This window comes from Mixophyes fleayi, chromosome 3 (genome assembly GCF_038048845.1).
Source record: "Mixophyes fleayi isolate aMixFle1 chromosome 3, aMixFle1.hap1, whole genome shotgun sequence".
Lineage (NCBI taxonomy): Eukaryota > Metazoa > Chordata > Amphibia > Anura > Limnodynastidae > Mixophyes > Mixophyes fleayi.
This window is the reverse complement of record NC_134404.1, coordinates 259,502,603-259,514,526: the sequence shown is the minus strand read 5'-3', so window position 1 is coordinate 259,514,526 and position 11,924 is coordinate 259,502,603. Positions and strand designations below refer to the sequence as shown.

General features: G+C 47.2%; 1 long non-coding RNA gene across 1 annotated transcript; it reads left to right on the top strand.

Moving 5' to 3' along the window:
• The first annotated feature begins 6,834 nt into the window (after positions 1–6,834).
• LOC142142944 (uncharacterized) lies at positions 6,835–9,852 on the top strand. Its single transcript, XR_012689414.1, has 2 exons — positions 6,835–6,930; positions 9,237–9,852. It is a non-coding gene; the product is annotated as an uncharacterized LOC142142944 (long non-coding RNA).
• The last annotated feature ends 2,072 nt before the right edge of the window (positions 9,853–11,924 follow it).

The window sequence follows — 11,924 nt, the reverse complement described above, 5'->3', positions numbered from 1 at the left end:
ACAGAGGAGAGCAGCCAAAATCTCCATCCTTCTCAAATGGCTGCCAAGCCACGCCCCTATCTTTAATTTATAAGGCGCCAGAAAGGGTCGGCAGCGCTGTACATAACATACCAAAAACAGTGAGCAATGACACAACAGGATACAGAAAGAACAAAAATGAGCAAAAATATATACACAGACACAGGTAACATGGTAATGCAAAACAAATTATTACTGGGACAATGAGTGGAAGTGATGGTACAAATCAGCGAGAAGTAGGCCGAAGCTTAAGAAAACAGGGCTAGGGAAGCAGGCCAAGAGGTATAGAGGGTAATGGAATAGTAAAAGGAGCACACAAGGAAAGAGGGCCCTGCTCCTGAGAGCTTAAATCCTAAAGAAAAGGGGGAGACACAAATAGGGTGGTACTAACTGGGGGAGAGAGTTAGGAGGAAGACTGATAGACTTGAATAAAGAAATGAGTCTTAATGGCACGCTTGAAGCCTTTGAGAGTAGATGCTAACCTAATGGAACGTGGAAGATCGTTCCACAGTTGGGGTGCAGCCCGGGCAAAGTCCATATAACTACAAGCTTATCTAAATCTTTATTTGCCCAGTTAGCCTGCACTGCAGACTGCCAGCTTGAGCCGGACATACAAGTGTGAACATTACTATAAAAGGCAAACAAGTAATGGCTTTGCTAGATTCCGGGGGTATGATTTTTATCGTTAAAACCGAGTTGGCGAACCCCTTAAAATATCAAGGCAAAACTGTTGGTGTAACCTGTATACATGGGGAAACTGGACATTGTTATTGCTGAAGTGAACCTAGAAACACAGTGTGGTCATGTTGGAGTTACTGCGAGATTAGTTCCTGGCTTGGGGTTTGATGTTATATTGGGGAGAGATTTTTCCCAATTCTGGAAGCTACGGGAAACCCAGTTGATTGCAAAAATAAATAACCCAGACACGTTTCATAATGTTACTGATACAGTGGAAGTGGGAGTGTTCCCAAAGTCTGAAGGGTTCCCTTTATCAAGCATTATTGGAAAGTCAGAAAATGATGAGGACAACAGTGGATTGCAGCATAGTGTAACTCCTACTGAAGTAGGAAATGTTATTGAACCCATTGACTCGGTGCCCTTCTTGAAGAAAGAAAATATAATTTTGCCTCAGAGCAGTTAAAAGACCCTACTGGTAAAGGATAGAGAGATTGTAAAAGTGGTTAATGGAAAACCCGGTAAAGCCTGATAGCAGGTTGTCATACCCTTACATGTCTTTAAGTCAAAGGTTACTCTATCAAATATACAAATAAGGAGAAAATACTTTGGAATGGTTCATAGTTTCTAAAGCATATAGAAGTACCATGTTAGACCTGGCTCATGGTTACATAACGGCAGAGAATATGGGGTAAAAAAAACTACAGGAAGAATTTTGCACCAGTTTTTCTGGCCAGGAGTTCATAAAGTTGTGTTTGACTACTGTGCATCTTGCCTTGAGTGTTAGTGCCATGCTCCCAGTCCTCATTCTAAGAGTTTGCTTGTCCCACTACCCGTTGTTAAGGTATACCTCTGTAGCGAAAAGCAAGTCAGAACGGATCTACCATGGTTAAGTTTAAAAATCTGTGTAAAGATAGAGTAGCTTTATCAGCTACCTCAGTTCCTCCAGTAAGCACTATTATTTTGGGTCTGAAAGGTACCGTAGCCAATAACCTCGCACCCATGCAACGGCATGAGACTAAAAACTTGATGATAAAGAATAGAGATGTGTTTTGGGATTACAAGTCTTCCGTCCCACAGTTCAAAACAAAAGAGGGGGGGGCTGATTGTGACAGAGACACTGGGCAAATGGTGAATGATAGAGGTTGTCTGTCTTATTTGCTTTTAAACCCCAAGGAGAATGTGTGTGGGGAAAAAACTTCCCAAAGCGTGTGTCCAGCTATAGGAAAAGCCGGCATAAGGGTCCCTGGAGTATAAATGGAGAGACAAGGGTTGGCTCCGTTTATAAGGCCCATTTCGGGTTTTCTAGCCAGCTAGCAAGTGCTAGTAGTCAGGAGTTACACCTGCAAGATGCTGACCAAAAGCTGCTAGGCAGTTTCCTCTCTCTCAGACCGGGGGATTAAATTGGATTCTTCCTGTGAGGCTCTGCATTTGGTGGCCAATGGTGCTATATTTAGTATGTGTGTGGGACACAAGGTCCTTCACAGGAAAGAGGGTGTTTAGTTAGTGTTGGACAGGCAAGGTGTTTGTTTTGAAGTTTTGTTTGTTTTCTAACTAATAAAACTGGAGGAGGCCATATATATCAGTGATACCAGCCTCCACTCTTCTCGGAAGGCTTTCCACAAGATGTTGGGAGTGTTTCTGTGTGAATTATTATTATTATTATTATTATTATTAATTTTTATTTATAGGGCGCCACAAAGTATCCGTAGCGCCGTACAAGGACAAACAATGGCACAGTACAAGGTGAAACAGCACAGTACAAGTAACAGTAAGCACTATAACTCTGGGGGCTCAGGCACAGCATGAAAGAGAGGGAGGGAGGGGAAAAGTGAGTACAGGCAGGTAACTATGGCCCAAGAGGGTGGGCACGGATGACAGGTTGAGAGTCACTGAGGGGAGCGGAGAGAAGCGAGAGGAGACAGAGGGCAGAGGGACTGAGAGGAGGTGAGCTGAGTAGCTAGAGAGCGCAGTTAAAAGTGATGGAAACAGAAGGTAGGAGAGCCCTGCTCAAAGGAGCGAACAATCTAAAGGGAGGGGAAGACAGACAGACACATGGATGAGACGGAGAGACGGGAGGAAGGGGGAGAAGGGAAGAAGGGATGAGAAAGAGAGGTAGCCGACCGGTGGGAGTTTAGGCATGAGACTGGAAGGCTTTAAGGAAAAGGTGGGTTTTTAATGTTCGTTTGAAAGAGGACAGATTAGGGGAAGTTCTGATGGAGCGGGGGAGCTTGTTCCAATGGAAGGGAGCGGCGCGGGAGAAGTCTTGGATACGTGCGTGAGAGGAGGTAATCAGAGGGGAAGAGAGGCGACGATCTTTGGACGATCGCAGTGAGCGGGAGGGAGTGTGAATAGAGATAAGGTTAGAGATGTAGGGAGCAGTGGAGTTGGTGAGGGCCTTGTAAGTCAGAGTGAGGAGCTTGAAAAGGATTCTGTAGGGGAAGGGGAGCCAGTGAAGGGCTTGGTAGAGTGGGGATACAGAGGTGGAACGGCGAGAGAGGAAAATAAGCCTAGCAGCGGCGTTAAGTACAGATCTAAGGGGAGCGAGATGAGAGGGGGGAGGCCGATAAGGAGAAGGTTGCAGTAGTCCAAGCGGGAGATAATCAGAGAGTGGACGAGAGATTTGGTGGCATCCTGGGAGAGGAAGGGCCGAATGCGGGCAATGTTGCGAAGCTGGAAACGGCAGGATTTGGCGAAAGAGTGAATGTGAGGGGTAAAGGAGAGAGAGGAGTCGAGGATGACACCTAGGCAGCGGAGTTGGGGAACAGGGGAGATAGATGAGTTGTCAACAGTGATGGAGAGGTCAGAGGGGAAGGAGGTACGAGAGGGAGGAAAGACAATGAGTTCAGTTTTAGCAAGATTGAGTTTAAGAAATCTAGAGGACATCCAGGAGGAGATGGCAGAGAGGCATGCGGATACCCTGGAAAGAAGGGAGGGAGAGAGATCAGGAGAGGAAAGGTAGAGTTGAGTGTCATCAGCATAAAGGTGGTACTTGAGGCCGAAGGAGCTGATGAGTGCACCCAGAGAAGAGGTGTATAGTGAGAATAGTAAGGGTCCAAGGACAGAGCCCTGAGGGACCCCGACTGGAAGGGAGGAAGAAGGGGAGAGAGAATCAGAGGTGGAAACAGAGAAGGAACGGTCGGCAAGGTAAGAGGTGAACCAGGAGAGGATGGTACCGGAGAGGCCAATGGACTGAAGGGTGTGAAGCAGGAGGGGGTGGTCAACGGTGTCAAAGGCCGCTGAGAGGTCGAGGAGAATCAGGAGGGAGTAGTGGCCCATGGCTTTAGCCGAGAGGAGATCGTTCGTAACTTGAGCCAGGGCAGTTTCAGTGGAATGGAGGGGGCGGAAGCCTGATTAGAGTGGGTCAAGGAGGGAGTGTTCAGAGAGGTAGGTGGAGAGATGGTTGCAGACAAGTCTCTCGAGTATTTTGGAGGCAAATGGGAGAAGGAAAATGGGGCGGTAATTAGAGAGTGAAGTGGGGTCAAGATTGGGTTTCTTGAGAATGGGTGAGACGAGAGCATGTTTAAAGGCGGAGGGGAAGATGCCGGTGGAGAGGGACAGATTAAAGAGGTGAGCGAGGTGAGGTGGGAGCAGGTGGAGGTGGAAAGGGAGCGAAGAAGGTGAGAAGGGATGGGGTCCTGGGGGCAGGTAGAAGGGGGGGAAGAAGAAATGAGAGAGTGGACTTCCTCACCCGAGGTGGGGCGGAAGAAGAGAAGGAGTTGGTGGCTGGGGGGAGAGGGGGGAGGAAGGGCGAGAGGGGGGGTGGCGGAAGAGTGGGTGGAGGAGGAGATTTCAAGTCTGATGGCCGCGATTTTAAAGGAGAAAAAGGAGGTGAAGTCAGTGGCAGATAAGGAGGAAGGGAGGGGGGGAGGTGGGGGAGACAGGAGAGTGTTAAAGGTAGTGAAGAGGCGGCAGGGGTTGGAGGACTGGAAAGAGATGAGGGATTTAAAGAAGGATTGCTTAGCGAGCGAGAGGGCAGAGCTGTAGGAGGAGAGGATAAACTTGAAGTGGAGGAAATCAGCCAGGGAGCGAGATTTTCTCTAGTGGCGTTCGGCAGTACGAGAGCATTTTTGGAGGAAACGGGTAAGTTTGGAGTGCCAGGGTTGGGGATTGGAGCAGCGAAGGTGGATGGGCTGGGCAGGGGCAACCGCATCAAGGGCGGAGGAGAGGGTTTGGTTATAGAGGGAGCTGCCTGATTAGAGCAGGACAGGGTGGAAAGGGGAGAGAGGAGAGTTTCGAGAGAAGAGGATAGAATAGCAGGATCAAGGGTGTCGAGATCGCGCCTGGACCGGGTAGATTTGGGTGGGGGGAAGGGTGCAGGAGTAGAGGAGAGAGAGAATGAGAGGAGATGGTGGTCCGAGAGTGGAAAGGGGGAGATAGAGAAGTCGGACAGACTGCAACGGTGGGAGAAGACAAGGTCAAGGGAGTGACCAAGGCAGTGGGTAGAAGAGGAGGTCCATTGGGAGAGGCCAAGGGAGGAAGAAAGGGCAAGGAGTTTGACGGAAGCAGGGTCGGTGGGGTTGTCAATAGGGATATTGAAGTCGCCAAGGATAATGGAGGGGATGTCAGAGGAGAGGTGGTGTGGGAGCCAGGCAGCAAAGTTGTCAAGGAAAAGGGAGGAGGGCCCAGGGGGGCGGTATATGACAAAGACGCGGAGATGGATGGGGTAGAAGAGACGGATAGAGTGGACTTCAAAAGAGGAGAAGGAAAGGGAGGGTTCAGGAGGAATGAGTCTGAAAGTACAGGTGGAGGATAGGAGAATGCCCACTCCTCCGCCTGGGCGGTCTCCAGGTCTGGCGGAGTGGGTGAAGGAGAGGCCGCCATAGGAGAGAGTGGCAGGGGAGGCAGTGTCGGAATCGGTGAGCCAGGTTTCAGTAATGGCAAGAAGGTTAAGAGAGTTAGATAAGAAGAGGTCATGGATAGAGGGGAGTTTGTTGCGGACGGATCTAGCATTCCAGAGGGCACAGGAAAAAGGGAGGGAGGGGAGATGGGGATAAGGTTGGCAAGGTTAGCGGTGCGCGGGGGAGTGCGGGGACAGGAGCGTGAAGTTGGGCGAGGTGAGAGTATGGGTATGGCAAGTGAACAGGGAGGCATGGTGAGGTGAGGGAGGGGTGGGGGAGGAGTGGAAGAAGTAGGGGGGACCGAAGAATCGTCTGAAGCAGAGGGGCGGGAGAGGAGGACAGGGGGAGTCAGAAGGTAGACAAGAGGAATTGAGATAAGTGAGTTTTGCATTACAAATGTTTGCAAATGGAAATTGCATGGCTAAGTGCTTGCTTTTATACACCTCAGGAAACGGGTCTGATTGAAACACTTTAATTCAATACTTAACAGGTGTGACCAAATACTTTTGTCCATATAGTATATTTGTAAAGGCTCACATGCCCCATATTCTATGTAGAGGTATGTAAGGCTTTATGGAGGCATATTAAGGAACAGTTAGGTCTGATGTTCCCTGTATTTTTTGTACCCTACAGTGTGTATTAAATATTTATATTTGCATTCCAAAGCGGCAAAGCATCTTGCCACTATATGTTTTTTTGCATGTCAATTTAATGTTTAGCAAATGAATGTCGCAGCAGAAACAGTTTGCCCCTAGCATACCTCTATAGAAAAAAAGAGCACGGTCACACCATTCTGGGTGCGTGACCACCCTACAGGGGTTTGTGTCTAGTGCTCTAGAAAACACCCCATTGCACACCACATGCACCAGGTCTCCACTTAGCACCTGCTCACTACGGTTAACTGTACACAGCTCCAAAAAGTCCTGTCGGTACAGTTTCTTGAAATTGGGAATATTCTACCTAAAGTGGGATAGTTAGGAGATATACCATTGTGCATAAAGTAAAGCTACACTCAAAATTGTCACTGTATAAAAATGTCAGCCCTGAGGCTGTTGCACTGAGCACAAGGCTTTGTATGGTAGACGTGAAGCCGTTATTCTGTCCATAGGAAAATGAGTCCTGCGTTCTAAAACAAACAATATATAAATCACAATGTATCTGCATATACATAATTAGAAGAATTGTGTGCACTTAATTCACTTAATGTAATAGGGATACATTAAGATAAGGTAGCGGCTAAATCCCCTTCAGCTTAGGTACCTTCCCACGTCACGGGGTCATGTGACCACAACGGTCACATGGTACACAGTGAAGGCGGGCTGATAGAACTGTATGGATGTCAGTGCAGAATCTGCTGCAATTCTGTCTGTTCCTGGAGTCACTCATCTAGAAAGAGGTAAGAGTAGGGGTAATGTGACAGGGAGCTAGTGTGTGTGTGTGTGAGATGGAAGCTGCAGTTTAAGAGGGGTGCATGTGTGACGCTGCATGGCAGAGAGGACGGCATGTGTGAAGCTGCAGTTTAAGAGGGGGGCATGTGTGACGCTGCATGGCAGAGAGGGGGGCATGTGTGAAGCTGCAGGGCAGAGAGGGGGGCATGTGTGAAGCTGCAGGGCAGAGAGGGGGCATGTGTGACGCTGCAGGGCAGAGAGGGGGGCATGTGTGACGCTGCAGGGCAGAGAAGGGGGCATGTGTGACGCTGCATGGCAGAGAGGGGGGCATGTGTGACGCTGCAGGGCAGAGAAGGGGGCATGTGTGACGCTGCATGGCAGAGAGGGGGGCATGTGTGAAGCTGCAGGGCAGAGAGGGGGGCATGTGTGACACTGCAGGGCAGAGAGGGGGCATGTGTGACACTGCAGGGCAGAGAGGGGGCATGTGTGACGCTGCAGGGCAGAGAGGGGGGCATGTGTGACGCTGCAGGGCAGAGAAGGGGGCATGTGTGACGCTGCATGGCAGAGAAGGGGGCATGTGTGACGCTGCATGGCAGAGAGGGGGGCATGTGTGACGCTGCAGGGCAGAGAAGGGGGCATGTGTGAAGCTGCAGGGCAGAGAGGGGGGCATGTGTGACACTGCAGGGCAGAGAGGGGGCATGTGTGACACTGCAGGGCAGAGAGGGGGCATGTGTGAGTAAAGCATATGGGCAAAGGGGGGTGTGTGTGAGTAAGCATGTGGACAGAGGTGGCATGTGAGGGAGAAGCCTCTTCGCCACACGGCCCTCCTCAACCAACAATACCCTGCTAACACTCACCATCTTTTCTCTGATATTCCCCATGGTGCTCATTATCTTTTCCCTCACAGGCCCCGTGCCCACAATCGTGTCTCACTGTTGCCCACCAGCTTTTCCCTCACAGGCCCCGCTGCCTCAATCCTGACACCTCTCAAAATGAGAAAAGGCACCTTTTATTTGAAAGAGGAGTAGAGGCTTACCAGCAAGTGAGATTATAATACAGAGACCGTTATTGCCATAGTCACATTTTGCTCAGATGATATTTTCATTACAGGCCATGAGTATAATTGATTTTCTCACAACACCGTACATAAAACACTTATCAATTATCTCACAAAAATATCAATACATCCAGTTTTCTAAGCACTTTTTTTAGGCGTCATACTTCTGCCTTCTCACTTATCCATAACTTTTAAATTTTGCTATTTTTCAGGCATTCATTGTGGGACACCAGGAACCATTGGAGAATAGTGTAGGGACCAGGCGAAAGGGCAATATAAGACATTCTGGAAGTTCACTGACACTGCTCCTGCTCTATACCCCTCTCCTGTTAGGCCCTCAGTTTAGATTAATTGCCCAGTGTGGCAGGGCATATTTTTTTATTATTGGGGTGGTCTCCAAAGTCAGCGACTTCAGTGTCACAACGCGGATGATTGTTTAATGCTCTGAGCGGACGAACGGAGGTAACGAGGTGGTGTTTACGCTAATGCCCCCACTCATAGTGCTGGATTCCTCTGCAGGACCTGGCCTTAGTCGCTACAGGTGTTCCCAGGCAGTGATTGCTGGAATGGCAGTCACTGCTTCACAGTGCTCTGTAGGATGGCAAGACTGTGAGTGTTAACCTTTCCCACCACAGTGCTGGAAGATAGGTTTAGCAAGATGATGTGGAACACAGGAATGGATACCTCTTAGTTGGGGCAGGCTTCATGTTTCCTTAAGGGGCCTGGGTCAGGTGGGCGATACTGGGTATATGTAAGCCCCCACTAGGCACTGGACTGGTGGAGGGTGCGTCCTTTTGAACAGCTACCAATGCATTTCTGGAGGGAGGTGCTTAGTGTCTGTATGACTGGTCCCTACACTATATCCCAATGTTTCCCAGTGGACTATGTATAAAAATCCTATTATTTCTTCTATGTTTTATTTCCCTGATTACTATTGCCGAAATAAAACATTTTTCCTGGTACTACAAAGCAATTTTTGTTACATTCTCCCCAGACTACTGCAACCTCCATCTTGCTGTAATGATATCTTGATCCCCTACATTCCATTCAAATAGTTGCTGCAGGAATAACCTCTCTACTCTCCATCATTAATTACTTTCATCCTACTGAAATAATCTTGTCCATTTTAATTATATTTTCACTACAAAAATATTTAGTACCGTCATATCCATTTCCACTTGTTATATCTATTATCACAGTCTCTGTACATACCAACCCTCTGCTCACGCTGACGCTTTTTTTATTTGCTTCATCCAGGTTACCTCCGCTCTCAGGACTACAACCCTTCTTGAATGCTGCCCCTGGAAATCTTCAACAGAATCTCTGTCTGTCAAATATTGTCTCTAACTGCAGTACCCTGCTGAAAACTCGCCGGTTTAACGAACAATTCAAATAGTGCTTGTGACTTACTTCTCCCAGACCTGCGCTCCAGAGGGGAAAAGGACACGTTCTGGAGCGGCGTGATATGGGTTTTCTTTTTTAAAGTGTCCGTTCATCAAGCGATATTAACGAAGGAGAAAGCAATAAACCCAATAGAGACAGTTTATTATTTTATTTCTACTCTCGCACTTTATATTATTATCCACCTGACAATGCCTGATGAAATTATCGCGAAGAGTGATAGTTATGTTGTAACTTGTTATGATGAGGACCAGCAAGTGGAATATAATACCTGATATTGTAAATGGACGTTATCAGACATTTGTGTGTGCTGTTACATATTACAGACAGCTGAACGTTGTAATATACTGTATATTTGAATACTTAGTAAGAAATACATAATGTGATGTAAACAAAACCTACTGTAAGCAGCTTTTTTGTATATTTGAGAGGTAAGGTTGTAATAAACTAGTTATTTATTTCACCATTAAAATGACATCTTTATTGTTGCTTTGCTTGCTAAACTTTCTCAAAAACATCTCAATGTTTAGTATATCAAGTCTGTACTTTACCTGTAATTGCTATGCCGACCAAGGTTCTCCCCCCAGCAATGGAGGACCCAGGAGGGGGTGACTGATCCAGGCAGCTGGCCGGACCAGCAAACTCATGGGGGGTATATTTATTAAACTGCGGCTTTGAAAGAGTGGAGATGTTGTCTAAAGTGTCGAAGTCAGCAAATTGGATAAAGTCATTTCAATTAAAGTCTAGCAAACTTGGTTGTCTTTGTCTGAAAAGATGCGTACGGTACGCTATGACGTACAAGGGCACGCTACGGCGTGAAAGGGCGTACGCATCCACTACACGTGGCAGCAACAGTAATTGGTCTTTTACCATACATTCGCACAAACACGCATACTTATAAAATAGTACACATTAATGGTAATTGCAACACATAGTCAGTTATGTCGAAATATAGTAGTATTTATATGTTATATCAGAGTTACATGCATATTAGTGAAATACACGGAATGGGTTAAAGGAATAACATCATGAGTGGTATCATAATGAACCTTATTACATATCCTACTGTTTGGTTCACTCTGCGAGGGAATCGCAGAGTGCATACGCAAGTTATGAATGATAGGGAATTATGAACTACTTAAGACTAAGGAATCCGGGCGGGAAGAGCAGAGCATACCCCCTGCAGAGATGACCCCCTCCTTTGGATTCCTTAGGATGAACCAGCCAATGATTGACGACCCCTTGGACATTCCTGAGACCCGGACCAATAGATGCAAGCTATACCATCTTCATTGTATTACTGTATTTGATTGTGTATATAAGCAGCAGCTTGTGATCCAGAGTGCAGACATCTTGTCCCCAGACTTCAGGATTGAATGACTGCACTGGATCCAGAGCGCCTGCGATAAGTAACGGCTGTATTTACTATTACTTCGCTTGAGCATATTTTTCCACTTATTGCGAATAAACCTTTGTGCTTTGGAAACACAAATCGAGGTTCGACAATCGTTATTGGTTAGCGACGATACGCACATTAACAATTTGGGGGCTCGTGAGCTTTGGAGGTTTCGTTGCCGATGATACGCAAGACCAACGGATTTCGGTTCCTCAACAAAGGGTGGAGACGCGTCATAAACGGGTAAGAACGCACGGTGTTCAAAACCTGAATTTTACTCTGTGTTGCGAAACCGAATGTCCGTTTTGCATTATCTAGGGCACGCTAACTAGAACCTAGGGACAAAAGAGAAAACTGTTTCTTTTTTCTGTCATTGTGCGTTTTAACTGTATTGCATTGTTTAGCGTATGTGTACTTCCTGCTGTGCGTACGCGAACTTCCGGTAAACTTGCCACGTGGTTAAACAATCGTGTTGATAGTTATTATACATGCATAGTATAATTACTTGTGAAAGCCTCTGAGACATTATTACTATTGTTGGGAACTTTTGATTTTCTGCGCAGAAAAGGTGTATAGTGTGTGATGTTGTAACGTAGATACACTGTTTTATTGTTGAGGTTTTCGCAAAGCGCTACCAATAGATCGCAAGGTTTGCTAATAATTAGTATTGGTAGGCAGTGCGATCCGGTCGCACCGTTAGTGCGAATTGGTGAAGCAGCTAGGAGGAATTATACTGGAAAGGCAGGTTGATTGTATCGACTGTGCGCTCCCAGCGATAATAAACTCAGCAGATATTTGTGGTTGAGCCAGGGTATCGAGGAGCTGATAGCCCTTGGGGCCCACAGTGATATTTCTGTATTAGGGACCCTCGCCAGGGGCGAGAAAAGCGAGTGAGCGCGGCTAAAGGAAACACGTTCACCGAGTATTATAGATCTCTAGCGGTGAGTATAGCAACAGAGTTGAAATTATTAGGTGGAAAGAACAGAGCATTGCGGTGTGTCTGTATTTCACATTTGGCCGGAAGGAACAGAGCATTGCGGTGTGTCTGTGTTCCGGGTAGAAGGTATATTGTTCAACATGGGTGCTAAGCATACGCTAGAGATGGTCAGTGTACTGCCTAAGGAAGGCCCTATAGGTTCAGCGAGGTT